The following is a 9,855-nucleotide window of genomic DNA, read 5'->3' on the forward strand; positions in this document are numbered from 1 at the left end:
CCGACTTTGAGGCTAAATCAGCTGCAAAGGACACTGATTTGGGCTACACTCACATTCCTTTCTCACGTAGTAGCTGTGGAAAACTCGTAAGACTTATTGGTCTCACTAATTGTGAGTGTAGGTGGTCCACCACGTGGGGAAGAGAGACAAAGAAACCAGTTTGTAATAAGTTTATAGAAATATGACAAAGTACATATATTTTCATACAATTATAATGACGGTTCACAAGATACGATTATAACGACGGTTCACAAGATACAATTATAATGACGGTTCACAAGATACAATTATAACGACGGTCACAAGATAAATTATAACGACGGATCACCAGATACAATTTTTTTCACACATAAAAAAAATTCTCACCGTTACAATTCTATAGTCCTAGCTGTTACACTTGTTGTAATCCAATCTAATTCAGGAACACACCAAAAAAACAAGTCCACAGTAGAAGGAGCACCTCCGCGTTCACTGACTCCTCTATCGATCCACGAGGTAAGAAGAATCCTCCTATCCAGTCCATGGCCTTAAATACCTCCCTTACACCTTCCCCAGGTTGCCACCCCTTTTCCCTCACAACTGAAAACAAACAAAGCCAAAAAAAAAAAAAAAAAAAAAAAAGGAAAATATACAACACGTATAAGGCAGAAGGCTGCAACCACACATATGCCCCCCCCAAAAAAAAAGGAATTTAGGGGAACCTTTCTACAAATTACCTTTTATTACACTTAGTACCCACGATTCAGTGAGACATAATCGACCTGTTGCCGTCTCAGGTTATAGGGACGCCCCCCTTGCGGCATTGCATGGGCTTGATCACAACCTTCCGATGGGTCGTGCGGCCCTTCCAAGGTCTGAGGTGGATCATCGGCATGAGGACTGTAGGATTGAATTGGTTGACTTGTTTGGCGAGGGTCGGCCTCCTCATTATCCTCGCAGTCCCAATCACCCTCAGTCCAGTGGATTGACTTTCGTTTCTTTCTAGGTGGCGTGTAACTGTCTGCAGGTCCAATGAATGGTTTTAAACGGTCAATGTGGATGGTCTGTCTGTCCCTCAATTTTTTTTCTTTGACTTGGACTACCACATCACTGATTATGCGTTCCACAAGGAAAGGGCCCAAGTACCACGAGGAAAACTTTTTATGCTGAGCTTTTGATGGTCTTCTCACCAGCACCAGGTTCCCCACTTTAAATTTTCTTAACTTCCGACTCTTGTTCCAGTACCTCCGTTTGACACTTAGTTGCTTCTTACTTAATTTGTCAGCAGCCTTGCAGCAGACCCTAAGTTTGCTCATCAGCCTCTCACGATATTCCATGATCCCTCCACCATCTGCTTCCGGGTTGTCAACCTTTGATTCACCCGGGAGCACTGGATCGAAACCGTACATTAGGAAGGCTGGGGTTTCTCCCGTTGATCCGTGGATGGTATTACGGTACGCCAATAATGCAGCGGGGATGTACTCATCCCAGTTGGCGTTGTCACCGTTTGAGATTTTTGTAATCATCTCAATAATTGTCTTGTTGGCCCTTTCACAAGTCTCGTTAGATATGGGTCTATATGCAGTGGTTGTCTTACGGTCAACACCAAGTAACATGCATGCATCGGTCATTAGTTTTGAAATTAAATTTATTCCTCGGTCAGAGATGAGGGTCTGCCCCCCACCGTACCGGCACACAATGTTCTCAAATAACGAATCGGCTATTGTTTTAGATGATATCTCAGGTACCGGTATTGCTTCAACGAATCTAGTGAACATGTCGATGAACACAATGATATATCGATTCCCTTTCCAGGACTCAGGCACCGGGCCAACCACGTCCACCGCAACCACCTGCATTGGGTTATCAGGGTGGGTCACTTCCTGGACTGGTGCCTTATGGGTGACACGGTTGAAGCGCTGGCATGTCCCACATGACGTTATATAGTTCCTGACTTTAGTTCTCATATCGGGGAAAAAGTAGGTGTCTCTAAGTTTTCTTAGTGTTTTTTCAACTCCCATATGTCCCCCTATTTCATGGTGGTGTTGTATAACAGAGATTTGGGCAGCGTCACCCACAGAAATGCAATTTACATTCTCACCCCGTCAATTTACTTGTCTCTTTACCAGCACTCCGTTCCTTACCTTAAAGTCGCGTAGGTGGGTGGGGACTCCCGTCAACCCTTTTCTTAATAACGCACATTTTGTCAAATAAACGCGGTCATCAGTTTCTTGAGATGCCATTACCAAATCACTCAGACTTTTCGCATCGTCATCTGGCTGTCGTGACACCGCATTACTATTCACCCTCACCTCCTCAGGCTGATCTTTGCAGTTATTATGAGCGCGCGAAAGTAAGTCGACCACCTTGTTATCGCTCCCTTTTATGTGCACCATCTTAATGTCGTACTCTGCCAATTCAATAGCCCATCGCATGAGACACCGATTATGATTGTTCATGTCTTTTAGGAACACAAGTGGTTTATGATCTGATGAACGATTATGGGTCTGCCTAAGACCAGAAACTGGAAATGACGGAGGGCTAAAAGTAAAGCAAGGCACTCCTTTTCCATGATTGAATAGTTGAGTTCAGCACCGTGGAGTTTCTTGCTGAAAAACCCGACGGGTGCGAGTTGGTCCCCACACGCTTGATGTAACGCGGCCCCCACGGCAAATTCAGATGCATCGGTGTGCAGGTGAAACACAGATGAAAAGACTGGGTGTTTCAGCGTTGGAGGAGTAGTGATAGTGTTTTTTAACTTACTGAAACTATTTTCACATTCCTTCGACCATTGGAATCGACGCCCCTTCTTGGTTAATTCGGTGAGCGGCAGGGCAATGTGTGCAAAGTTTCGTATAAAGGGGCGGTAGAAGCTTAGGGCTCCCAAGAAAGATCTCACTTCTTTCACCGTCTTAGGTTGTGGTATCTTTAAAAAGGCACTTATATTATCCGGATCTGGCGTCACCCCATTTTCGTTAATCATGTGACCCAGATACCGGACAGAGTTCACGGCAAACTTGCACTTTGAGGGCCGCAAAACTAATTCAGCTTCCCTAATACGGCCGAGTACGTCTCTCAGCAATTCCACATGTTCGTGCATAGTTTCAGAAAATAAAACATCATCATCTTGGAATACGAAACAATTTACTCCCACATGTTTGGAGAGTATAGAATTCATTACCCGCTGGAAGTAACGTCCTGAGTTCTTTCCCACTTGGGGCATGCGGCATAATTGATACTTACCCCAAGGGGTTGTAAAGGCAAACACCTCCCGTAGGTGGGGGGCCACAGGTATCTGAAAATAACCGGAATTTAAGTCCAGGACAGAGAACACCTTCCCCCCTTTCAGCTGGGCTAAAATATCATCAATTCTCATCAAGGGAAAATCTTGTCCCCTGGTGACCTCGTTGACCTTCCGCAAGTCCAAGGTAAGGCAAATTTCCCCACTACTCTTTGGGATAATGTGTATAGGAGAGTTCTACTCGAATAGCGACGGTTCAATGATGCCCACCTCTAAATACTGCTGGATTTTGTCCTTCAATTTCGATAGGAAGGTATGCGGGATACGGTATTGCCGAGTGTATATTGGGGTGCTGGTGCACAATTCAAAGTCATGGACATACTTAGTGGTACCTGTTAGCTCTTCGACCGCCTCACTGAAGATATCAGAGAAGTCATGGATGAGCTTTTGTACCCCTACAGCCTGATCCGGAGGGAGGTGGGTCAAGTCAATTTGCGTAGTGAGGTTAGGTGGCTTGGGTGCTTCATGAAGGAAAGCAAGTGCAAAGGCCAGATTTTTCTCTGTCGGAGGGCTCTCTCTTGTCATGAAGCACGCAATTTTAATTAACATTTCAGGGTAAGCATGCAGGAAATCCATACCAAGGATTCCCTGATTACCCACCAAGATTTCCGAATCCACCACGATAAATTTCACGGGAAATGCCTTACTGTTCAACCTTACATTAGTCAATAATTCGATATTGCTTTCCATAACACCGCCAGACACACCTTTCACACGTACATTTACAGTGCTGGTATTGAGGGAACTTCCCTTTAGGTGATCCAGTTCACAACGATTTATAAGCGATTTTTCCGCACCGGTGTCTAATAATAAGTGCAGCGCACGACCATTGATCTTGCCGGAAGTGTACGGGAGGTTGTGGTTACTCATGTCCAGTTCACTTGCCAGTTGAATATCTACTTCGGAACCACCATCCTGGCCTCTATGGTGGTCCCATTCTAGTTTAAATTTTTCGGGCAGTTGGCACATAGGTGATCCTACTTCCACAGGCGAAACATCTCCTACCCCGACCGGGTATGACCTTGGCCTTTGTTGGGTTGCGTTCACCCTGTCTGCCAGTAGATTCCAAAACGGCTTCAAACAAATGTGATACGGTCTGCTCCAACTTATCTAAACGAGCCATGATTTCTGCTCCATCTACGTTACTCTTGTCAGGGGGGGTTGATTCAATATGACGAGGTACCACAACACTGTCTACCTGAACTTCTTTGAGCCCACAGGCTTGCTCGATTTTTGCCAATTTCTCGGCTAACTCGACCGCCTCATCAAATGACTTTGGTTCGCGCTCTAACAGTTTCATTCTTAAGTCGGGGTTTATCCCTTGCGTGAATTGATTGCTTAACATCTCACTTCTTAACGCGGCCATGTGTGGGTTTGCACAGACCATTCTTTCAAATGATATACACAATCTAACCTTGTACTCATCTACTGACTCATTACATTTCTGTCTTATGTTGATGAAGTCCTTCANGCCAGTTGAATATCTACTTCGGAACCACCATCCTGGCCTCTATGGTGGTCCCATTCTAGTTTAAATTTTTCGGGCAGTTGGCACATAGGTGATCCCTACTTCCGCAGGCGAAACATCTCCTACCCCGACCGGGTATGACCTTGGCCTTTGTTCGGTTGCGTTCACCCTGTCTGCCAGTAGATTCCAAAATGGCTTCAGACAGATGTGATACGGTCTGCTCCAACTTATCTAAACGAGCCATGATTTCTGCTCCATCTACGTTACTCTTGTCAGGGGGGTTGATTCAATATGACGAGGTACCACAACACTGCCTACCTGAACTTCTTTGAGCCCACAGGCTTGCTCGATTTTTGCCAATTTCTCGGCTAACTCGACCGCCTCATCAAATGACTTTGGTTCGCACTCTAACAGTTTCATTCTTAAGTCAGGGTTTATCCCTTGCGTGAATTGATTGCTTAACATCTCACTTCTTAACGCGGCCATGTGTGGGTTTGCACAGACCATTCTTTCAAATGATATACACAATCTTACCTTGTACTCATCTACTGACTCATTACATTTCTGTCTTATGTTGATGAAGTCCTTCANAACGCGGCCATGTGTGGGTTTGCACAGACCATTCTTTCAAATGATATACACAATCTTACCTTGTACTCATCTACTGACTCATTACATTTCTGTCTTATGTTGATGAAGTCCTTCAATGTGCCTCCATCAATCGATTTCTGCCTATGGAAGCTACTTAGTAGGGACGTCTTAATTCTGTCGTAGTCGTTTCGGTACACTTCCCATAAGTCCAACAACAGGCTGAAAGGTTCTCCCTTCAAGCGTGATTGGATTACGGCTAAGCGCGTTCCGCTTGTCTACCCGGCGATCGTTGACACTTCCTCTAGAATATCGAAAAACTGCTTGATGGATACAGTATCTAATGAAGTACCTGAGAATGTTGGAATCATCCCCAGGTATCCCGTAACGACTGGGGTCGCTGCCGCTAAGTCGTGGTTTCCAGTCATGTTCATTGTCGACTCCAGTTGCATGCTGTCCCTCGAATTCACCGTCGTCTTTGTCTCCATTATAGACCACGTGGTAAATCCTGTCGTGGACGCCAGATGTGGAAACTCGTAAGACTTATTGGTCTCACTAATTGTGAGTGTAGGTGGTCCACCACGTGGGGAAGAGAGACAAAGAAACCAGTTTGTAATAAGTTTATAGAAATATGACAAAGTACATATATTTTCATACAATTATAACGACGGTTCACAAGATACAATTATAACGACGGATCACCAGATACAATTTTTTCACACATAAAAAAAAATTCTCACCGTTACAATTCTATAGTCCTAGCTGTTACACTTGTTGTAATCCAATCTAATTCAGGAACACACCAAAAAAACAAGTCCACAGTAGAAGGAGCACCTCCGCGTTCACTAACTCCTCTATCGATCCACGAGGTAAGAAGAATCCTCCTATCCGGTCCATGGCCTTAAATACCTCCCTTACACCTTCCCCAGGTTGCCACCCCTTTTCCCTCACAACTGAAAAGTAGCCAAAAAAAAAAAAAAAAAAAAAAAGGAAAATATACGACACGTATAAGGCAGAAGGCTGCAACCACACACAAGCTGTATATAGTAATTTAAGGACAGTTGTTGGCTAGCTTCTTTAATATTTGGCTATCTTCATCAATTAACTTTATCAAAAGATGTCATTTCTCATTACTTATTTTATCATATGACATTTCCTATAGAAGTCAGTTCATTGTCTTCCAATGCTGGCAAGAAATGCAAATGAAATCTGTTAACATGTGTTTTAATAAATGCAAAAACTTATGAAATATATTGATATTTTAAATTGATGGAATATATAGCAAAATTGTGCTAAGATATTGTATCAATAAATCATTTTTATCTAGATTTAAAAAATGCAATATGTAAATGAACTTGGTGATTTTGCAGTGAAAATAAGTCAAAAGTGTTTGAATTCTGTTGATAAGTCATGAAAAATGCTTTAAACTGAGCAAAATAATCATAATAAAGAACTAAGGTTTTAATAGGTTTATAGATATATTTATACTGTACAAATAATAATAAAGCAAAATGCCAATATCTATCAAAGTTTATATTTTAATACAGGTATTTAGATTTCATTTTAATTATTTTTATTACATTTTTAAAGTTCTTTATTGGAACTTTAAGCAAGTAAATTCTTTCTTTCTTTCTTTTAGGTATTTGAATTTTGGAGCAATTGGTTCAGTGATTGGTCATGAAATAACACATGGATTTGATAATCAAGGTAGGTTTTTGTTTTAATAGTTGCTTTTGTTGATTGCTGATTACTACTGCAATTTCATGCAGATAATCAACAGGTTATCTGCCTGAAATTAAAAGTCAACTTGAAAGCAAATATAGGCTGCAATGACATGGATTATCTATCAGTTTTAACTTGCAATTAAAAATTCATCAACAATTTTTCCTTTTCCTAAATTTATCCAGATCATCAAACAAACTTTACCTGTCTTTTTCATCATGTTTATTTCAACTTTATATCAACTTTATCATTATTTTGATTTCTGGTACTTAAGTGCAGTTTAAGAATAATAATTTTTGTTAGAAATATTATTATTTATAATTTTATATATGTTATGGACAAAGTGATTAATCGGGCATTATGAATAATGACCAAATAGGGCAGGCAGTGTGATAAATATTGATTAATTTATCAAATTGACCGGTCATTATGAATACTGCTATCACCTAGTCGGGCAAAGTGATAATAATAAGTTGAGGAGTGATCATCCGACATAAACTAGCCAATTGGCACTCTGAGTTGCGTGTGCATATCGTGTTTAGTATAGAATTTTAAATTTGATTAAAAAAACTCCACTTATTTCATTTAGAAATATTTATTTTTTGTAAATTATATCAAAGTACTATTAACTATATTAATTAAACTAATATTAACGAAAAGTATTATTAACAATTTTTGGTATAAATTATATAAAAAATTAAATGCTTTTTAGTTTATTTATTTGAGCAATTAACATTTTCATGACATTTGGAATTACATAATTTTTTTTCTTTGGTAGCATTTGCATCTATTAGATTTTCAACCAATTTTTCAGCAGCATTAACTATAGTTGTGGCCATCAGGAATTGATGACATTCTTGCACATTCTCTAAGCGAAATTTCTGCACCCGGTACATCTCCAACAGAAATAAAGTTTTCTTTACAAACAGTAAATTGGTTTCTGGAATATAATAGATTTAATATGCCATATTTGGTTCCCAGTTTGTAAAGGTTTTTATCTTTAACCGCAACAACGACACCTAAAATATTTTTTTCATCACTGCAGGCTCGATCTACATCAGGTACACGAATCCTTACTGTATCACCAACATTAGCTGCTGTATATTTGGAATTTGATGTATTAATCATTTTTTCTGCTTGCTTTTTTACGATTAAACAAAACCCTTGTTTTAGACACACTTCTTATTTTTTCTTCTATTTTTGGATCAATTGTTTGGATTGTTTCTTCTTCATTCACAAATTCTATAATACTAATAACATCCTGGTTTAGATTTTTTCATGTGAAGACGATGTAGATTTTTGAACTTCATCAATTATATTGCTATGTAAGGGTGGCATTATCAAATAATATTTCATAATGTTTTCTTGGACGGTACCTGGACTTTCAGAGTTTGAGCAACTTTGACTTACTTCGTCGATAGTTTTAAAAAGTCTCTGTAGATCCTCTTCCATATTAACGTTGATCAATGATTCGTTGGGTATAAAATTCTTTAGTCCAACTTTTAACTTTGCTCCAAACATGACCTCATAGGGACTGCAGTTTATACCAGTATGATGCGCTCGATTTTTCATTTGTTGTACAAAATGTAATCCTTCCGATCATTTGTTAGTATTGTTAGTCTCCAACCAAGAACTAAGCACATTTTCTACATCTTGATTACATCTTTCTACTGAACCCTGACTTTGTGAGTGCCCTGGGCTTTCCATGCACCATTTTTAACATTAATATTACACATTTCTTTGATGATATTATTGGCAAATTCTCTGCCGTTATCGCTTTGTAGAATACTTGGTGCACCAAAAATTGTAAAAATGTCTAAAAGAACATATGCTACTTCTTCAGCCCTTTTGGTTTTTAATGGTCGTAGTTGAATGAATTTAATTAGACGGTCTTGATACACGAGTATAAATTCATATTCCTCATCGGCTTGTGACTACATATCTATAAGATCGACCTGACATCTCGAGTTCATTTTATTACATAAAATTGGTTAAACTACCAAGCCTTTCTTAGGAACATTCTTTTTTTCTGACAGATTTCACACAAATTCAAATAAATTATGATCATCCTCCTTGTAATATTTTTATATTTCATACTTAATTCTTTTTTCATACGGTTTCTACCGCCATGTCTAATAGCAACATAGGCATCATGCAATATCTGAAATATTTCTTCCATGTGAATGTAATATTTAATCGCATTACCTTCTTTTACAGGCATAATTAATTTGTCTAAATTTCCGATAGATACGTCATATCTACGTAAACGCTGATATTCTTCTGGTAACTTAGAAGTAACTTTCATTTTTGACTCTCTCACTTTTTCTATCATTGACAAATATGTTGATTTTGTAAAAATTTGATTGTTGTCACCTTTTTCTACTATTAACTCATTTAATCGGTTGTTGAAGCGATTATTCCTATCACTTAATGATTCCTCCATGATTGTTACTTTTGTCAAAGAAGAAAGATTAACTACTGGTCACATAAATTTAAAATTCGGTACTAAATGCAATATGCATGAGCAAGTAAGATGTAAGTTCTGATTGGCTAACGTATGTCGGATTCTCAACGTATGTCCTCAACATATTATTATCACTTGGCCCGACTAGGTGGTAGCAGTATTCATAATGATCAGTCAATTTGATAAATTACAGTAATACCTCGACTTACACAAACCCGGAGTTACGCGATTTTCAAATCTCGTCGATTTGTCTTTTGTTTGAGCACCACGCAACTCTTAGTTACTCACTCCCCCACACTATTGTTCAGCTTACATGTTCGGACGTGTCGCACG

Source organism: Centruroides sculpturatus, unplaced genomic scaffold, assembly GCF_000671375.1.
Source record: "Centruroides sculpturatus isolate CEXI.00-Female unplaced genomic scaffold, Cexi_2.0 scaffold61, whole genome shotgun sequence".
Classification (NCBI taxonomy): Eukaryota; Metazoa; Arthropoda; class Arachnida; order Scorpiones; family Buthidae; genus Centruroides; species Centruroides sculpturatus.